Genomic DNA, 18,655 nt, shown 5'->3' on the forward strand with positions numbered 1-18,655 from the left:
ACTAAGTTTGGAAGACTTTAGGTTTGGGATACTTGTGAGAAACCTACGAAGAGTTAATATTGTCAAAATGGTAATCCTACCTAAGGCAATCTACAGATTCAAATGCAAACCCTATCAAAATACCAACAGCATTCTTCAACGAACCGGAACCAATCGTTCTAAACTTCATAGGGAACCACAAAAGACCCCGAATAGCCAAAGCAATCCTGAGAAGGAAGAATGACGCCGGGGGGATGTCACTTCCAAACTTCAAATCTTAGTAGATCTGCATAAAAGGTCAAGATCTACTACAATGTAGTATTACCCCAGATATTAACCCAAACATATACGGTCAATTAATAGACGATAAAGGAGCCATGGATTTATAATGGGGACATGACAGCCTCTCCAACAGCTGGTGCTGGCAAAACCAGACAGCTACATGTAAGAGAATGAAACTGGATCACTGTCTAACCCCACACACAAAAGGAAAGTCAAAATGGGTCAAAGACCTGAATGTAAGTCATGAAACCATAAAACTCTCAGAAAAAAACATAGGAAAAAATCTCCTGGACAGAAACAGGAGCAACTTCTTCATGAACATATCTCCCCAGGCAAGGGAAACAAAAGCAAAAATGAACAAGTGGGACTATATCAAGCTGAAGAGCTTCTGTACAGCAAAGGACACCATCAACAGAACAAAAAGACATCCTACAGTATGGGAGAATATGTTCATAAATGACAGATCCGATAAGGGGTTGACATCCAAAATATATAAAGACCTCACGAACCTCAACAGACAAAAAGCAAATCCTCCATTTAGAAAATGGGCACAGGATTAGAACAGACACTTCTCCAAAGAAGAAATTCAGATGGCCAACAGGCACATGAAAAGATGCTCCGCATCGCTAACCATCAGAAAATGCAAATTAAAACCGTCTTACACGGCTGGTGGGAATGTCAATTAGTTCAACCACTGTGGAAAGCAGTATAGAGGTTCCTCAAAAATCTCCAAATAGAAATACCATCGACCCCGCAATTCCACTCCTCGGAATTTACCCTAAGAATGCAGCAGCCCAGTTTGAAAAAGACAGATGCACCCCTGTTTATCGCAGCACAATTTACAAGAGCCATGAAATGGAAGCCACCTAAGTGTCCCTCAGTAGATGAATGGATAAAGAAGATGTGGTACATATACACAATGGAATATTACTCAGCCAGAAGAAGAAGAAAATCCTACCATTTGCAACAACATAGCTGGAGCTAGAGGGTAGTATGCTCAGTGAAATAGGCCAGGCGGAGAAAGACAAGCACCAAATGATCTCACTCATGTGTGGAGTGTAACAACAAAGAAAAAAAACCTGAAGGAACAAAACAGCAGCAGACTCGCAGAACCCAAGATTGGACTGCCCAGCCTCTCTCCTACCATTTCCCCTTGAAAAGCCCTGACCGCTTGCGTGTCAGGAGGACGGCGGTTCTCTAAGGCAGGAGCCTGCCACTCCCTCATTTGCTAGCAAGTCAATAAACTATTCTTTCCTTTCCTCAAAACGTTGTCATTGTGTTTTGTGGTTTGACCTCAGGGACGAGGACCGGGCCTTGGTATCACGAGCAGCACCCCCGACCCCTACCAAGTGCCCGCAGTGCCGCTCCTTCAGTGTCAGAGGCCACAGGGCCGAGCTGTCAGGGACGCAGAGCTCCCGGCTTCCTCCTTGCTAGCCACAGGGGACTGTGCCGGCCAGGAGTTCCTGCTGTGTGGCGGGTCAGGTACAAGCCTCTTGAACTCCCTCCAAAGTATACATTGAAAGCAGTACTGCCTTCCAGGAGAGCTTACAGACTGGAGTGACCACCAAGGCCTTGGAAGATGTCGGGTGGTGATTTCCACAGACCCTTATTGAAGTCACTCACTTGGCCTACTCAGAAAACGGATGAATCTTGGAGATGACAGTACATGATGGTCACCGTGATCGGAGTGTCTCAGATTGCAGCTACTGCTGCACATGGGACTTCATCACTTGGTCCCCAAGCACCCAGTGTGTAAGTAGTGGTCAGGAAAATGCTCTCTGTTCTCCTCCTGTGAGTAAAGACCAGCAGGGCAGTTAGCTTTCAGCCGGCAAGGAGAGAAAACTATCTCAGAGGCATGTCAAATCTCCAGACTTAGGTTGTCCCTTAGTTCGAAGGAACCTTCCTGTCCTTTTCCTTCCAGAAGCCGTCACACTGGCCCATCCCACTGATGGCACTACGCCCACTGGACCCAGGGATCAGGAAGTACAACTTGTCTAAGCACCCTGATAGAGCAGTCACGGGTCAGAAGGTGGGAAATAAACGCAACACAAATTCAGGGGCCTTTCGTCTCTGAGAAGTTTCTACAAGTCTATCGCGTGGGCATGCCTAGCTCTCCTAAGGTGATGAATGAGGTGCTGTACCTGGACCCTCCTCCACCCCCCACACACAAAGGGCACAGCAGCCTGGTAGACCACCTCGCATTTCAGAGGCAGCACAGACCTCATTTCCAGTGTGCTACTCTGACCCATTTACTGATTGGTCTGAAAAGCACCTAGTCTGAGAGCAGCCTGGACCTTTGGAAGGTGGATGCCAGTAGATGGCAACACCTGGATCCCCTCTCATTGCTGCCCCTTAGAGGTGCACACCTGAAAACGGCCTACTGGGGGACTGACCTGCCCAAGATCACAAGGCCTGAACCCAGGCCTGACTTGCGTGGTGTTCCACGCTCCGTGCCAAGCCTGGCTGGCATTCTGCCATCTCCGAGTCTGTGCATCACACACACGTGACACCAGCCCTCAGGAGGTGGAGGGGTCATCCAAGTATCCCTGGGGATGTCCCTAGGGAGGAACGTCTGGCATGACCCTGCCTGCGCAGGTTGGGACGTTGGGCAGCTCCTGGGAGGTACCGTGGCCTCAGCGGGACACGGAACTGGTACGAAAAAGAGGCCTGAGCTCAGCTCTTGTCCCCTCAGAGCTGGGACCCTGGTGACACGGCCAAAGAGCGAGGGGAGGGCTCTGGTGGAGATGTGGGTAGCCGTGCAGGGAAAAGGCCAGGAGGGTGGGCAGTCAGCAGCCCAGAGGGGCATGTGGGCGTGTCTGAATGGAGGGAGGGGCCCCGGAAATGGACCCTTGAAGAAGTGATGTCACTGAAGACACGCCCAGTAGAACCTGAATTGTGACCCGGACGGAGGGAACCCAGATCCTGGCCGCAGACCCCAGTCCTGTTCACTTGACCGGAGGCGCTCGACAGAGCAACATGCGGTCTTGTTGTGTGGAGCCTTTTGAAGGCGCGGGAGTCAGGGAAGCCGAGACGGAGAGTCCTGCTGCTCGCTGTGGGCGCTGGCTCAGTGACCTCCTCCACCGCCTCTGTCCGTGTCTCCCGAGGAGCCCCGAGGTAACACAGGGCGGCCCAGAGCGGGCGCCTCCACGGCCAGGCCACGAGTGTGAGCCATCCTGGCTACCAGGCGCCGGCTTTGCAGAGCTCCACCATGGGGAGCGAGGAGGAGCTGGTGGATGGATTCACCTACTCCATCTCCCTGGACCCGGGGCAGGCTGTCTACACCCCAGGACCCCATTCCAAACCTGGCAACCTGAAAGGGCCCTCCCAGGGCTGCCCCACGAGAGTGGCCGACAGGCCCACTCCAGAGGGCCTGGAACCTCGTCCCTAGGGGCACCCCGTGCCTATCCTTGCTCGCACCCAGGGGGCTGGGGGCTCTCGGGTGAGCTGCGAACCTCCCTCATCCTGGGGGTACCTGGGTTTCCCACTGACTATATCCCTGCTGCCCCCCTCAGCCTGAACATGAGCCAACTGTCCATGGGACTGAGGTCCCCAGGCGCAGGGCTCCCCGGACACGCGTGAGGAGGAAGGGGAGAAAGCGCTCGGCACGAGTGGGACCAGCTCTGCACCCCAGCCGGAGCGCACCTGAGCTAAGACGCCCTAGCAAGGAAGCCATGCAGCCGACCACGGGACAGCGACTCTCCTGGTGAGCACCCACCCCCTCCTCGGCACAGTCGGGCCCCTGCCCACAGCCCGCGGTGTGTCTTGAGCGTCCCCACATGTGTCTGAGCGTGGTCTGTTCCTCTGACAGGTAGGGTGGATGGTGATCAGCCTGTTAAGGTGCCCATGGGGAACACGGGAGGAGCCTCAGAGGGGCTCCCCAGGCACTGGGTGCTGCAGAAAGGACTGCAGGCCAAGCTGGGCCACTTCGGGGCTATTACTTCTCTGCACCTGATGAAAAGCCTTTGGCTTCACCCGTCAGTGGCCTCAGTTTGGAAAAGCACATGGAAAGCAGCCTTGGGAGCAGAGGCTCGCGATTCCCTGTGGCTGGGCCCGGGCCTTGTCCTCACTGAGTTCACATGAGGGGCCTCTGGGGGCAGCAGAGGGGTACCTGGACAGGTTCTGGGGGGACTTCCTTCAGCAACAATAGGTGTGCAGCACCCACTTGGTGCAGGTCCTCTGGGCACACTTAGCATAACTGCGTGAAGGAAGCAGACACAATACTGGGACCCCGTCCCGGGGGGAGTCGGGCAGTCACTTCAGGCGTCATCCGCAGGTCATGGCCGGCGAGCGTCATAGGCGATGCCCTCAGGGCCTCCTTATATGATGGGGAGCATGATGAGGGCCCAGAGGAGGAACTTAAAATGTGAGTTTTCACTGGGACCAGACGGGGCGCTGCCCGTGTGCACAGAATGGGCAGAGGAGACGTTTGGGGCTTGGGACAGGGGGCGCCCAGCAGAGCCCAGCAGGTCACCCATCGTTGGATTCCAACGGGCGGGCTGACAACTGGGGACTTCCTACTCGGGAGGACGGGAGAGCATGGGGTGCCAGGACAGACACGCAGGGTCAGGAAGGGGGGTGGCAGGTGCCTGGGCAGGCAGGGGAGGGCAGAGTGTCTGGAAAGACCAGGCTTCTCACTCTGCCACCCCCCGGCTTTCCCGCAGCCCGAGGACGGGACGGGCTAGGCGCGTTGCCTGGGAGCCCGAGAGTGCGTCCAGCGTACTCCTCTGCACCCAGCCTTCATGCACCCTGCAGGGCCACGTCCTCCACTACTTGGGCAAGAAGGAGGACCTGGAGCCCAGGGTGGCCGTGCTCAAAGGTGAGGGGCTGCAGCTAGGGGACCATCTAGGGTGGGCTTCCCAGACTGGGGTTCCCTTCAAGGCAGGGAGGCGCGGGGAATCGGGCCCGGGGTGACCCTTCCTCTGTGTCCTCCTCCAGCACTACGGCAGATGCAGCTGGGTCCAGAGACACAGAGAAGGCCGTCTTCGAGGCTAGAGTCCATCCCGGAGCTCGATGAGACCCCTGAGCTGGAGCTACGGCCGGTGTCACCTGCTTCAGCCCCAGCAGAGCCGGAGGATGTCCCAGCAGTGGCCTCAGCCCCGGTGCCAGGCCCCAAGTTGGAGCCCCATGAGCCCTCAGCCGTGGGGCCCGGAACACCTGTCGGAATGGCACCAGGCCTGCGAGAGCCAGAGGCGTGCCTGGACCCCACCAGACCCTGTGCCATGAGCCCCTGGGACATCCCAGGAGTGGTCTCATGCCCCGAGCTGGAGCCCCTTGAGCCCTCGGGCCCGGGGCGCATAGCACCTACCGGAATGGCACCAAGCACAGCAGAGCCAGAGGCAGGGCCAGCGCCCACCAGCCCCTGTGCCGCGAGCACCCCCTGTGCCGTGAGGGAGGAGCCGCTCACCATCCTGCAGTTCCCCCCCCGCCTGGTGGCCGAGCAGCTGACCCTGATGTGTGCGGTGAGCAGAGCGGGCTCTCGGGGTCGGGGCTGGGCCTTCCCTGTGTCACGGGCTGCCCGAGACCTGCCCTCCCTTGACGTGGACTCCTGTGATGTGGGCCCACGTCCCAGCTTCCCCACGGACTCACCCTGTGCCCTGAGAGACCCTCCCCACGCCCAAGACTGCACTGACCACAGGGGGACAGTAGGGCTGGCCCTTAGGGGTCCTTGCCGACCAAGGAGGAGGAGTGGAGGGAAGGTGGGGAGGGCCTGGCCGGGGTGGGAGGGGGAGGGCAGGGGAGGGGTGCTCAGAGAGGTGCCGCCAGGGCCTTAGGTCCTCGGGCCATTGGCCTGGCAGGCCTCCACAGCCTCGGCACTTCAGAGGCACCTGCCATGGACCTGACGGCGTGGGAGACACTGACACCAGCAAAGGCCCTGGGTGGAGTTGTTTCGGGGGAAAGTGCACCTGAGTGGGTACCGGGATCCCCGGGGTGGCAGAATGGGAGGCAGGTGCCCCAGGATGTCGGGGTGAGCTGCCTTGTGCTGCAGGGAGGGGGTGAGCGAGAGTGCCTGCGAACAGAGCCCCTCCATTCCCCACCACTGTGGGGCCCTGTGTATCCGGGCGCCTCAGTGGATGGGCTCCAAAGCCTGGACGGCCACAAGCCTCACAGCACACCCCCAGCTGCCTGGGCTCCAGCTCCAACCAGTGGCTGCCTGGCACAGGGGCACCAGGGGCACAGCTGGATGACACCCCTTGTCATCCCCAGGAGCTGTTCACCAACGTCACCCGTTATGAATGCGAGGCCTACATTGCATACAAGCCACAGATGGGAAGAAGGTACCAGCCAGAGAAGGCAAGCATTGAGCACGTGGCCCCCACCATCCATAAGGTCAATAAGCAGTTTGAAGCCACGGTTAGGTTGGTCACCACCTCCTGCCTCGGGACCCCGAGCATGACGGCCCAGGACAGGGCCCGAGTGGTGGAGTTCTGGATCCGGGTGGCCAAGGTGAGTCATGGGACGGCCCCCGGGGTCCATCCTGGCGTCTTGGGACCTGCTCCCCCCCTTTGCCAACTCTCATGATGAATGCCTGCGGTCTGCCCTGCACTGTCCCTGGGCCCTCCTGCCAGGGGCGTGCGGACCTGGACTCGCAGGCCCCAGGGGGCAGGGGGGCATCCATCCCTGGCCCCTTCCTTGGGTTGAGCTATAGACCTCCACCCAGGAGGGCGGCTCACCAGGTACCAGGTGTGCTGGGCTTAAGGACAGGCGTTCATGGGGGGACAGAGCAGAGAAGCAGGCCACACTCTCAGCTCTGTCTTCTCTCCCAGGAGTGTGAGACCTTCCTGAATTTTGCATCCCTCCACGCGATTCTCCTGGCCCTGCAGTGCCCTCCTGTAGGTCGTCTGAAAAGCACCTGGGGACATGTTTCCTGGTGAGTAGTCCTGTCCCCGGGACCAGGGCACCTGAGGGGACAGGGATACCCCTAGGTCTGGGAGTGTCCCCTCAGTGTGCTGGGTCTTCCTGGGAGGTGGCAGAGCCTAGGGACAGGGATGGTGGGCTCTTGGAGCCCCTGTGGGTTAGGCCAGCGATACCCCTGGAGGAATCAGTTTCCCGCAATGTCAGCTGTGGGTTGAAGCCAACTGCGGATCTCGAGCATGCGTTCTGCAGCAGGAGGTCTCTGCCCCAAGGACAGCGACCTGGCCCAAAGCAGATTCGCCCCCAGGACACCTGGGAATGGAGGCCCCGGGTGGAAACACGCAGCCCCCTCCCCAGACCACGGAGTCCCCAGGGCTCAGGGCCGTGCTGGAAAGCCTCCTGCAGGCTAGTTGATATCTGGGGTCTCCAGGATAACGGGTCTGCCCCCAGACTCCCCACCTGCTGGCCACATGTCCCCTCCTCCTCTCCCCGCCCCTTAGGAAAAGCTCCTACATGTTTAAAAAACTTAAAAAGATGGACAAGAAGGCTGATCGGCAGTGGTTCCACGAGGTAAATGGAGCTAGAGGTCTGGAAGGGAGGGGTCCTTGGGGCAAGTCCCCTGCCATGCTGCGGCCCAGCCTTGGGGCAGACTTGAGCTGTGCGGGGTGAGAGGGGGGAGCTGATGGGGGAAGTAGGGTCCCCCAGGCCCCCAAGGGCCTCGTTTGTCTACCTGCCTGGCCCCACTTGACTGGGGGCCTGGCATCCAGTGAGGACCCAGAGGACAGGGCTCGGGTCAGGGCTGCGGCTGGGGCGGCATTGGAAGCAGGGGTGGGGCCCGTGGCTGAGCAAGGTCAGCCTCTTCCTGGGTCCCCTCAGACCGTTACCCTGGGGTGCGGACCTGCCAGGTGAGCGGCGTCCAGGGAGCACAAGACGGGCTTCAGCTTGGTGCCCATCCCATCTTGTCGTGTGAGGGGAGCCGTGGTGATAGCCAGGTGACAGTGGGTGCTCAGGGCACCCTGGGAGGCAGGGACCTCCCCACACACTCTGCAGGTGAGGAACCTCTCACGGCAGCTGGCCGCGGCCCAAGGACACAAGAGAGGATGAGTGTGTGCCGGAGCTGGGGTCGCTCTAGTCTGAGAGCCTGCTGGAGGTGGGGACAGCATAGGTGCCAGGGGACGCGCGCCAGGCACCCATCAACCAAGGCCTGGTGGTGGGAGGCCGAGTGGGAGGGGAGCACGAGCGCCTGAGTGTCCTGGACCTTGCAGGAGGCGAAGCGCCTGTTGATGCGATGGCAGTGGGAGCAGAGAACACCCGACTACCAGGAGAATCAGGTGAGAGTGGTGTGGCCTGGTGCCATGAGCCCTGAGCTGCCAGCACTGGGGTGACCAGGAGGGCGAGAGCAGCTGGGTATGGGGAGAAGTTGGAGGACGGGTGCAGGGACCACAGGTCCTGGGATTGGACAAAAGCCAGCCCTGGGAGGGACTGGGAGAGGCGCAGGGTGAAGGGAGGAGGGGAGGGAGGCAGCACAGGTGGTCCGAGGGAGCTGGGGCTGCGGGTGTGGGGTTCAGGAGAAGCTCTGTGGGCTCCCCTGAAGTAGGCGGGGACTCATCACCTCCCCACCCCCGTGGCACAGGGCATGGTCCCCTTCCTCGGATATATTCTCGATGACGTGCCCATGGACCCACTACCGGAACATAACGATGAAGTAAGTGAGCCCAGAGGGGCACAGGGGGGCAGGATGGTGAGCTTTGGGGAGGAGAGAACCCCAGTGAGCCCACACCTCTCAGCACCCGGCCCCCAGTACTTCTGAGAGTCTCCCGTCCACCCCAGGAACTGGACCTCTAGGAGAGGACGCACATAAGCTCCCTAGTCCTGGCCCCAGGGAAGGCGGGGCTGAGGGCTAGAGGTGCAGCATCTGGGCAGGACTGTCCTCCCCCTCAGGCCCTGCCCAGGGGGAGGCGTGTTGCTCCTTCAGGGCAGGAAGCACATCAGGGGGCTGGCAGTGCCTGCCCGCCTGAGGCCCCGTCTCCCTGTCTGCCATCACGGAGAGTTGCGTGGGAAGCTTGGCCTCAGCTCCCCAGTCCACTCCCTGCCTCTCGGTAGCCCCGATCCCGGGCCAGGTCCGGGTGCTGTTTCTGGGCAGGCCTGCCCCTTGGAGGGCCCTGGAGGTCCTTCACCTTGAGAAAGGGTGGGGATGTTCCAGCCTCGTTCTGGGCTCTGGGGGCTGCTTCCAATGCACTTTGGGAGCCTTGCTGCCTTCCAGTGTGATGGTATAAAATAAGAGTTGAGTGCCCAGCCATGAAAGGTGAGGGACGGAGTCAGGAGCCCCTGGGCGGGACCTTGTCCACCCCATCCCCTGGGTCTTGAGAGAGTTAAGCCACACAGAGCTGAGGACACTGAAGGCGTTGTCAGGTGGGGGTGGGGGAGGCATCAAGGCCGCCTTCCTGGAGGAGGAGCTGGAGACCCAACAGGGGGAACAGGCAGGCCTGGATGGCACTGGAGGGAAGGCGGGTCCCCGTGTGAGCAAAGATCCGGGACCATCCCAGTACCCCCCCTCCTCACCTCCCTCCTCGTCTGCATCCTGTCCTTCCTCTGCCCCAGGTCATCTCCATCCTCGACGAGATCGCGATGCAAAAGCGCGTGGCCAGGCAGTACGACCTGGATCCCGATGAGCGCGTCCAGTCCTTTCTCCAGGCCGTGGAGCCCCTGGATGAGCAGCAGAGGTGAGGCCGGCAGGAGTCAGGTGTGGGCTGCAGCTGCCCGCAGGCTCTGGGAGAAGGGACCCTGACGTGTGGCTCCAGGGGCTCACAGGTGTCCCTCTGTCCTGCAGCTACAACCTGTCCTGCGAGCTGGAGCCAGAGGGCCAGAGGGCAGGCAGAAAGGGGCTGTTGCAGTTCTTCAGGCGCCACAAGATTTAAACTTCCTGGCCAGGGCCAGGTGAGTATTCTGGGCGGGGGCGATCGGCAGGGGGTGGGCTGCTCCACGGCCTCAGGGAAGCTTCAGGCCACATGGGGTGTGGGGGCGTCCTAAAGACAGGTGGGTGGGTCTGGGATCCCAGCTCCACGGCTGACCAGTCCTGCCAGACTGAAGGGTGGTTCCCCTCCCCCTCCGGGATCCAGCCTCCTCCTCTGTGACTAGGTGACGCTCAGGAGACTTCCCGTGACAGGGACGCCCCGGGTGCTTGTGATTGACAGGACCCTCCGTGCAGGACCAGGGCCCCAGAGGGCAGTGGGAACGGGGTGGAAGCAGGATAACGGGGGGAACCCGGGATAACCTGCCTCTTCTGTGCACCTGTGTGGCCCTGCAGCTGCCGTCCTCGGGCCCGCAGCCCTGGTGGTGCCCTGGCTGCGTGCGGACGAGAGCTCCCCCTTCGGGCAGGCGGCACCCGGCACTCCCAGGCCCTAGCCTGCTTCCTGCTCCTCTTCCTGCCCCTGCTCATCCTCAGCCTCTGCTGCGGCAGGTCCTCTGGCACCTCCTCCGTCGGTCGGCAGACCCGGGCAGCTCCCCAGGCTGCCGCTGCACCCCAAGGACCCGTACGTAGCTGCAGCCAATCTGGCCTCCTTCGTGCTGGGTCGTCCTCTCTGCTCGTGGCCCGCTGGACAGAGGCGAGCTGCCCCACCACGCGGACGGCGTCACCACTTGTGCACATGCTTCCCGTGTTGTCAACACCACCTGCTGCCTGGGTGCCATCAGCCACCGAGTTGTAGCCACACGGTTCCAGGAAAAGGTGGGGCCGTCCTCACCAGGCCTGGACATTCCCGGGATGGACACAGACACGGCGCAGTGCTGCACGGAACCACCACCCCCTGGGAGCCCAGAGGAGGCATCTGAGGATGCAGGGGTGGCCGACCGCCACAGATTCCCAGGACATGCTCCCAGGGGCACCCCCTGTGCAACTTCCACCCCTCATCCCTGAGAAATAGCCTCCCTAGGGATTAAAGACGGCGGGGTGAGAGGTGAGCCAGAGACCTCCTCCCAAAACCACATATAATATAAATACATAATTCATACAACTCAGCCTGAAAGAATAACAGGAAAGAAGGCTACACAGACTGCACAGACCTGGGGAAAAGAGCAGACCTCACGGAACAGGGTAAGGTACCAGAGCTGTGACCCGGCGGGACTCGAGCCCTTCCCCCACCCCCGCGCATCGGCGGGAGGAAGAGACACAGACCAGGGACGGAGTGGAGGCCTGGCACTGCTGAACACCCAGCCCTGGAGATCTGTTCGGAGCACAAACCTACATTGCATGGTGCTCTGGTGATTAGCGGGGCTGGAATACCTGCAGAGATGGAGATTCCCGCTGCTTGTGGAGAACAGGGACTCATATGCGGCTGCTCTGGGCGGGCAGTCTCAAAACCTTCCTAAAACCAAGAGGGCTGCTGAAGGGGCAAGGACTGCACAGAGCTTACTGCTCAGGAGAAAGGACAGGTAGACAGAATTGGGCGGGTGCACTCTGCCCAGCAGCCTGGGAACTCAAAACGATCTTCAGGCGCTACATCCCCCTGGCTGGCCACGCAGCTCCGAGGACCCCCACGCTGATATGCAGCCTGCTGTGTCTTCCTCCGGGCTAGCCTGTACCTGGCTCGCAAACCGGCTGCCCCTGCCCTGGCATCAGGCCAGCCAGAGGGACGTCCCGCCTACACCAGGTACAAACACAAAGCACAGAGGCTGACACCTGTGTGTGCGGCCACTGGTTCTGGCCGTGGAGGCAGGGATAGCAGCCGGGAAACAGGAAACAGCTCTGTCCTCCCCCAAGGCACCAGCACCACTCCCCTGCGACCCCCGCCACATACAAACATGAAACCTCAAAAGAACCTCGTTCAAAGCAAACTCTCAACACCAGACAAAGGATCGAGTGAGACTGAATTAATAAATCTTCCTGAAAGAGATTTCAAAATAAAAATCATAAACATGCTCATGGAGGTACAGAAGAATATTCAAGAACTCAGCAACGAATTTAGGAAGGAGATCCAATCGTTGAAGAGCACAATGGAGGGTATTAAAAGCAGGTTGATACGGTGGAGGAGATGATAAGTCAAAGAGAAATTAGGGAAAAGGAATACAAAGAAGCTGAGGAACAGAGAGAAAAAAGCATCTCTAGAACGAGAGAATACTGAGAGAAATGTGTGACCCGTGCACACGGAACAATATTCGTATTACAGGGGCAGCAGAAGAAGAAGAGAGAAAAACGGGTGGAAAGTGCCTTTCAGGAGGTAATTGCTGAAAACTTCCCCAATCTCGGGAAGGACACAGTCTCTGAGGCAATGGAGGTGCACAGATCTCCCAACACAAGGGACCCAAGGGGGATAAAGGAGGATAACACCAAGACATATGATAATTAAAACGGCAAAGATCACGGTTAACGACAGACTCTTAAAAGCAGCCAGAGAGAGAAATTAGATCACATACAAAGGAAAACCCATCAGGCTGTCATCAGACTTCTCAGCACAAACCTCACAGGCCAGAAGGGTGTGCATGGTATACTTAATGCAATGCAGCAGAAGGGCCTAGAACCGAGAAGACTTGATCCGGCAACATTATCATGTAAACTTGAAGTAGGGATTCAACAATTTTCGGATAAGCAAACGCTGAGAGAATTTAGCTCCCACAAACCATCCCTACAGTGTATTTTGGAGGCACTGCTACAGATGGAAGCGTTCCCAGGGCTAAATGACTGTCACCAGAGGTAATAAAAAGGGACAGACAGAGAGTCCAGAATATGATACCTAATATATAAAGAATGGAGGAGGAAAAAGGGGGAGGGGGAGAAAAACCTTTAGATTGTGTCTGTGATAGCATACTGAGTGAGTTAAGTTAGGCTCTTAGTAAGGAAGTTACCCTTGAACCTTTGGTAACCACACACCTAGAGCCTGCAATGGCAGTAAGGACATACCTGCGGATAACCACCCTCAATGTAAGTGGTCTGAATGCACCAATCAGAACACACAGAGTCACTGAATGGATAAAAAAACAAGACCCAACTATATGCTGCCTACAAGAGACTCACTTCAAACCCAAAGACATACAAAGACTAAAAGTGAAGGGATGGAAAAAGATATTTCAAGCAACTAACAGGGAGAAAAAAGCAGGGGTTGCAGTACTTCTATCAGACAAAATAGACTTCAAAACAAAGAAAGTCACAAGAGACAAAGAAGGACATTACGTGATGATAAACGGTCAATCCAACAAGAGGATATAAGCATTATAAATATCTATGCACCCAACACAGTATCACTTACATATGTGAAACAAATACTCACAGGATTCAAAGGGGAACTAGAATGCAATGCATTCATTTAGGAGACCTCAACAGTACACTCACTCCAAGGGACAGATCCCCCAGACAGAACATAAGGAGACAGAGCCATTGAACAACACATTAGAACAGATGGACCTACTGGACGTCTACAGAACTCTCCACCCAAAAGCAACAGGATACACATTCTTCTCAAGTGCACATGGAACACTTTCCAGAAGAGATCATATACTAGGCCACAAAAAGAGCCTCAGTAAATTCAAAAAGATTGAAATTGTCCGAACCAGCTTCTCACACAACAAGGGTATGAAACTAGAAATTAATTACGCAAAGAAAGTGAAAAAGCCTACACACACATGGAGACTTAACAACATGCTTCTAAATTACCAACGGATCAATGACCAAATAAAACCAGAGATCAAGCAATATATGGACACAAATGACAACAATAATTCAACAACACAAAACCTGTGGGACACAGACAAGCCGCTGTAAGAGGGAAGTACATGGCAATACAGGCCTACCTCAGGAAACAAGAACAATCCAATATGAACAGCCTAAAACCACAATTAACCAAACTAGAAAAAGAACACATGAGGCCCAAAGTCAGTAGACGGAGGGACATAATAAAGATTAGAGCAGAAATAAATAAAATCGAGAAAAAAAGAACAACAGAAAGAATCAATGAAAGCAGGAGCTGGTTCTTGGAGAACATAAACAAAATAGATAAACCCCTAGCCAGACTTATCAAGAAAAAAAGAGTCGACAACCATAAACAGAATCAAAAATGAGAAAGGAAAAATTACTACGGACACCACAGAGATACAAAGAGGTATTAGAGAATACTATGAAAAATTATATGCTAACAAACTGGATAACCTAGGAGAAATGGACAACTTTCTACAAAAATACAACCTTCCAAGGCTGACGCACAAAGAAACAGAAGATCTGAACAGACCAATTACTGGCAACAAAATGGAACTTGTAATAATAAAAGTACCTAAGAACAAAACCCCTGGAATAGAGGGCTTCACCACGGAATTTTATCATTTAGTGAAGACCTAATAACTATCCTCCTTAAAGTTTTCCAAAATGTAGAAAAGGAAGAAATACTTCCAAACGCATTCTATGAGGCCAGCATCATCCTCATACCAAAAACCAGGCAGGGACACCACAAAAATAGAAAATTACAGACCAACATCCCTGATGAACATAGATGCAAAAATACTCAATGAAATATTAGCAAAATGAATTCAAAAATACATCAAAAGGATCATCCATCATGATCAAGTAGGATTTATTGCGGGGAAGCAAGGATTGGTACAATATTAGAAAACCCACCATCATCATCCATATCAACAGAAAGAAGGCCAAAAACCAGATGATCATCTCCATGGATGCCAAGAAAGCATTCGACAAAATTCAACACCTATTCATGATAAAAACTCTCAACAAAATGGGCACAGAGGGCAAGCACCTCAACATAATAAAGGCCATAGATGACAAGCCCACAGCCAACATCATACTGACAGCGAGAAGCTGAGAGCCTTTCCTCTGAGATCCGAAACAAGACAGGGATGCCCACCCTCCCCACTTTTCACCAACACAGTACTGCAGGTCCTTGGCACAGCAATCAGAAAGCGCAAAGAAATAAAAGGCATCCAGACCGCTAAGGGAGTCAAACTGTGCCTGTCTGCAGATGACATGATATCGTACATAGAAAACCCTAAAGAATCCACTCCAACACTACGAGAACTAATACCTGAATTCAGCAAAGATGCAGGATACAAAACGTGGCAGCACAGGGGGAGGGCTGCTCTGGGCCCAGGCACGGGGCTCTGGGCACAGCCCGTCATCGAACCCACAGAGAAGCCATGTGGCCGAGGCTGCCAGCAGCATCGATGCCCGCAGCTGCTGCTCCAGGGACAGGGACGTCAGGAGCCTGTCCCTCCTCCGCTGCAGTGGGCAGATCCTCTGGGTGCCCAGTGTATGGACACAGCCCCGGGCCCTCCCTTCAGGGGAGGCCTGCTGGCCAGAGGGGCAGCTGGCCACCGGAGGAGGGGAGGCCCTGGCCCTTGCAGACCCCCACTGTATTTTCATGTGAAACCTTCATAAGAGTGTATGTCACTAATACCTTAATAATAAAAAAAAAAAAGAACTAGCCTCCCTGAGGGCAGTGTGATGTGGATGTTGTCCCTGGGGGTCACCCCTGTGCAGGTGGGATGCAGTCAGTGAGTGGACTGCCCCCACCCTGCTCTTTCTTCTCACAGCTCTGCCCCACAGGCAGACATTGTGTGCCCCCCGACCCATCCCGGCCCTCAAAATCTCTGACCCACGGTGGTCCCGACCCGTGTATGCCAGGTTGCCCTCCATCCTCCGTCCTCCCCCATAAGGTGCTCAGGAAGAGCAGGGCGCTCTAAGCCCCAGGCGGGCACACCTTGGCAGCACTGGGGAGGGCTGCCCAAAAAGAACCTGGGCCTTACTGCCTGTCACCTATAGATTATGATCAGACATGAAAATCTACTGATTAGAAGCCCCCGGGTGTCTCCTCACGTCTGGGACACCAATGCACATGTAACCCATGTAGATCACAGCGCTGCAGGCCACCAGTCTAGCACTGTCCCATTTGATGAGACACAGCTGCCCCACACATTCCAGAAATTCCGTTGCAAAAAATGTGGAACTTGGTCTGTCAAAGCACCTCCAAGAGGTGCATGCCTTCCATTGGGGGGGCTTTCTCTGAGCCCAATTTCTCCACACTTCACACCTCACAGCACCCCTCAAAGCTCCCAGGTCCCCAGTCCTCCCCAACGGTGCCCCTCAGCTGCCCATCCCCAGGCCACGCTGGTGTGAGGCCCCTGGTGTCCCGCTCCTGGGTCCTGGCTGAGTGGCCTGTAATCTGTGACAACAGGCTGGGTAGGCTGAGCGGAGGCACTTGGCTCTGATTCTCCCCACACGCTCCCCCAGGGCCCTCAGGACGTGTTCACCCTCCCAGGAGGGGACGCCTGGCCTGGAGGGGAGTTCCAGGATCAGCACAAACACCCCCTTGGGGGGCTCCAGGCTGGAGACAGTCTACAGGCCTTATGCTGCAGGTGGAGTCCCAGACTGGGCACTGGGGAAGCAGGCGTGGGCCCTCCTGACAGCCTCAGGTGACCAGGTGACAGGAGGTAAAATCGGGACACCCAGGCCACCCTCCTTTCCCTGGTCCTGCCCATAGCACCCTCAGAGCCATCTGCCTGCACGGTGGTCCCATGGATGACCTCAGGCTCCCCGGCCACATAGGGAGGGAGGTTTGGGCAGGAGGAGGGCACACAGGCCCCTGGCAGGGCAGGGGCCCAGGTCAGACCTGTCATCCTTCACGGCCCACAAGCCTCAACCTGACGCAGAAGAGCTTTGGGCCCAGAAACAAAGCAGCAGCCCTGGGCCTGCTGGGTGGTCATTGGGCCAGCGGTCCGTCCTGCCCCGGGTCTGTGCAGGGGCCCGAAGTGCGCTACGGCCTAGACTGCTGGTACTGGGACACCAGGCTCACACGGCGGCGTGGCCACCCTGACTGCGGGCTGCAGCGCACCTTCTCCACCCGGCGTGTGCTGGGAAGGTGGCAGGACCCTCTGGGGAAATTAAGAATGGACAGGTTGAGTACATGCCCAGTGGGACACAACACAGGTTTTCTACTCCAGAAGCTATGGTCCTAAGCCATTAGGCAGCATGAGATTTTATGGTGACTTTTTGCTACAAAATACCTATAAGATTGGAATCATCGCCTTGGCAGTGGGCACGGCTGGCACTCACTTCCAGGTTGCCTGACTCCTAATTCCACGCTATTTACATCTGTACATTATAATGCATTAACCATACAAGGAGCAAACAATCAATTAGATGACACTCTTTGTGGACGTGACAACATCCTAAAATTATTCATAAGCCGACTTTTGCTATGTAGGAGCTTTATTATTAATGATTTCTCTTAATATTCAGTTACATTCTTATTTAGAATATTTGTAAGGTGAACACTGGAAGTGAAAATCTTTAGTGTAGAGAGATATAAAAAGGACATTTAAAGATGGGGCAATTTATTAGTAGATACCTTGTTGGGGATTTTGTGCATAGTGGAATAATTCAGTAAGAAACACTTCTCAACTGCTTTAGTCTTAGGAAAAGCAACAAGGTGAAAAATACGAAAGAACAGTAAGTCACATTTGGAGGTGTCCACACAACATCACTGTCAGCCCCCCGCTGTTCCCTAGAACTCATCTTGGGGGGTTGTGGTGATCACGGGTGATTACACACAGCATTCAAGCCCCAGTCGGCTTCTGCCTTAAAAAGACCTTCAGGAATAAGACATCCTAAGCGATACAACAACCACAGCGAAACCCTAAGTTACTGGTTTGAGCACTGAAAAAATTGAGGGATATTGATGCAGTGTCCTGGGTACTGGGGCAGCTCCTACCTGCCCGCCCCTCACCCAGCGCTCCCAGCAAGCCTGCCTCGCTTAAGTCTTTCTCGGATGCATTTACTGCATCACTCAGAGGGTCTGTTGGTGGTCCACGTCCTCCTACCGGAATGCAAGGTCCTTCAAGGAAGCTGCCCGGCTTAGAAGAGCGCCCTGCGGGGAGTGGGGAAGCGGGGAAGTGAAGGCCCGGGCGAGGGCACGTCAATCACCGGCCCCGGAGTGGGGATGCGGAGGAAACAGCTTCTCTCCTCGGAGCGGCAGGCCTGCAGCCGATCTCGGAGCTCTTTCTCAGGACCTTGACCTCCTCCGCCGCTCTCCCCTCCTGCCAGCACCCCGAGCGCCACCACGGCTCAGCCCCGGCCCCGGACTTGGGGCAGAGAGGAGCCGGGCCCCGGCAGGGCCACACTGTCCCGAGCCCCTGGCCTCCGCCCCTGCTCCCCGAACACGCTGCCCGGGCCGGAAGGGGGGAGCGCTCCCGCCGGGCACGCAGCGCCCCGGCGTGCCAGCGCGGGCGGCCGCTTTGGGAACAGGCCGGTTCCCACACGACAGACCCCAGGCTCCGCTCCCAAGGCGACTGACAACGCGGCCGCACGGAACCCACCTTGCGGGGAGCAACTGCGCTCCCCCAGCAGCCACGTGGGCTGGAGGCCGCGTCCCGGTCTGGTGGAGTCGGGGCCGCGGACGCTTTGCCACGCGGAGAAGGCGCCGGCACCGGACCCCGTGCCCACACCTGCGCTCCCAGGCTCAGCCCTCGGGCTTCTCTCGGCCGGACCCTCGCGGGCGCGGTTCCTTTAATAGGGGGCGTGGCTTCGCCGGCGGCGGAGGCCGGAAGT

The 18,655-nt window shown here is 56.6% G+C and overlaps 1 long non-coding RNA gene across 1 annotated transcript; it reads right to left on the reverse strand.

The window, feature by feature from the left end:
* Window positions 1–17,421: 17,421 nt before the first annotated feature.
* On the reverse strand, window positions 17,422–18,631 carry LOC140845741 (uncharacterized). Its single transcript, XR_012124600.1, has 2 exons — window positions 18,424–18,631; window positions 17,422–17,975 (listed from the first exon to the last, which is right to left on the reverse strand). It is a non-coding gene; the product is annotated as an uncharacterized lncRNA (long non-coding RNA).
* Between the last annotated feature and the right edge of the window lie 24 nt (window positions 18,632–18,655).

The sequence above is a fragment of the Manis javanica genome, chromosome 13 (genome assembly GCF_040802235.1).
Source record: "Manis javanica isolate MJ-LG chromosome 13, MJ_LKY, whole genome shotgun sequence".
Taxonomy (NCBI): Eukaryota; Metazoa; Chordata; class Mammalia; order Pholidota; family Manidae; genus Manis; species Manis javanica.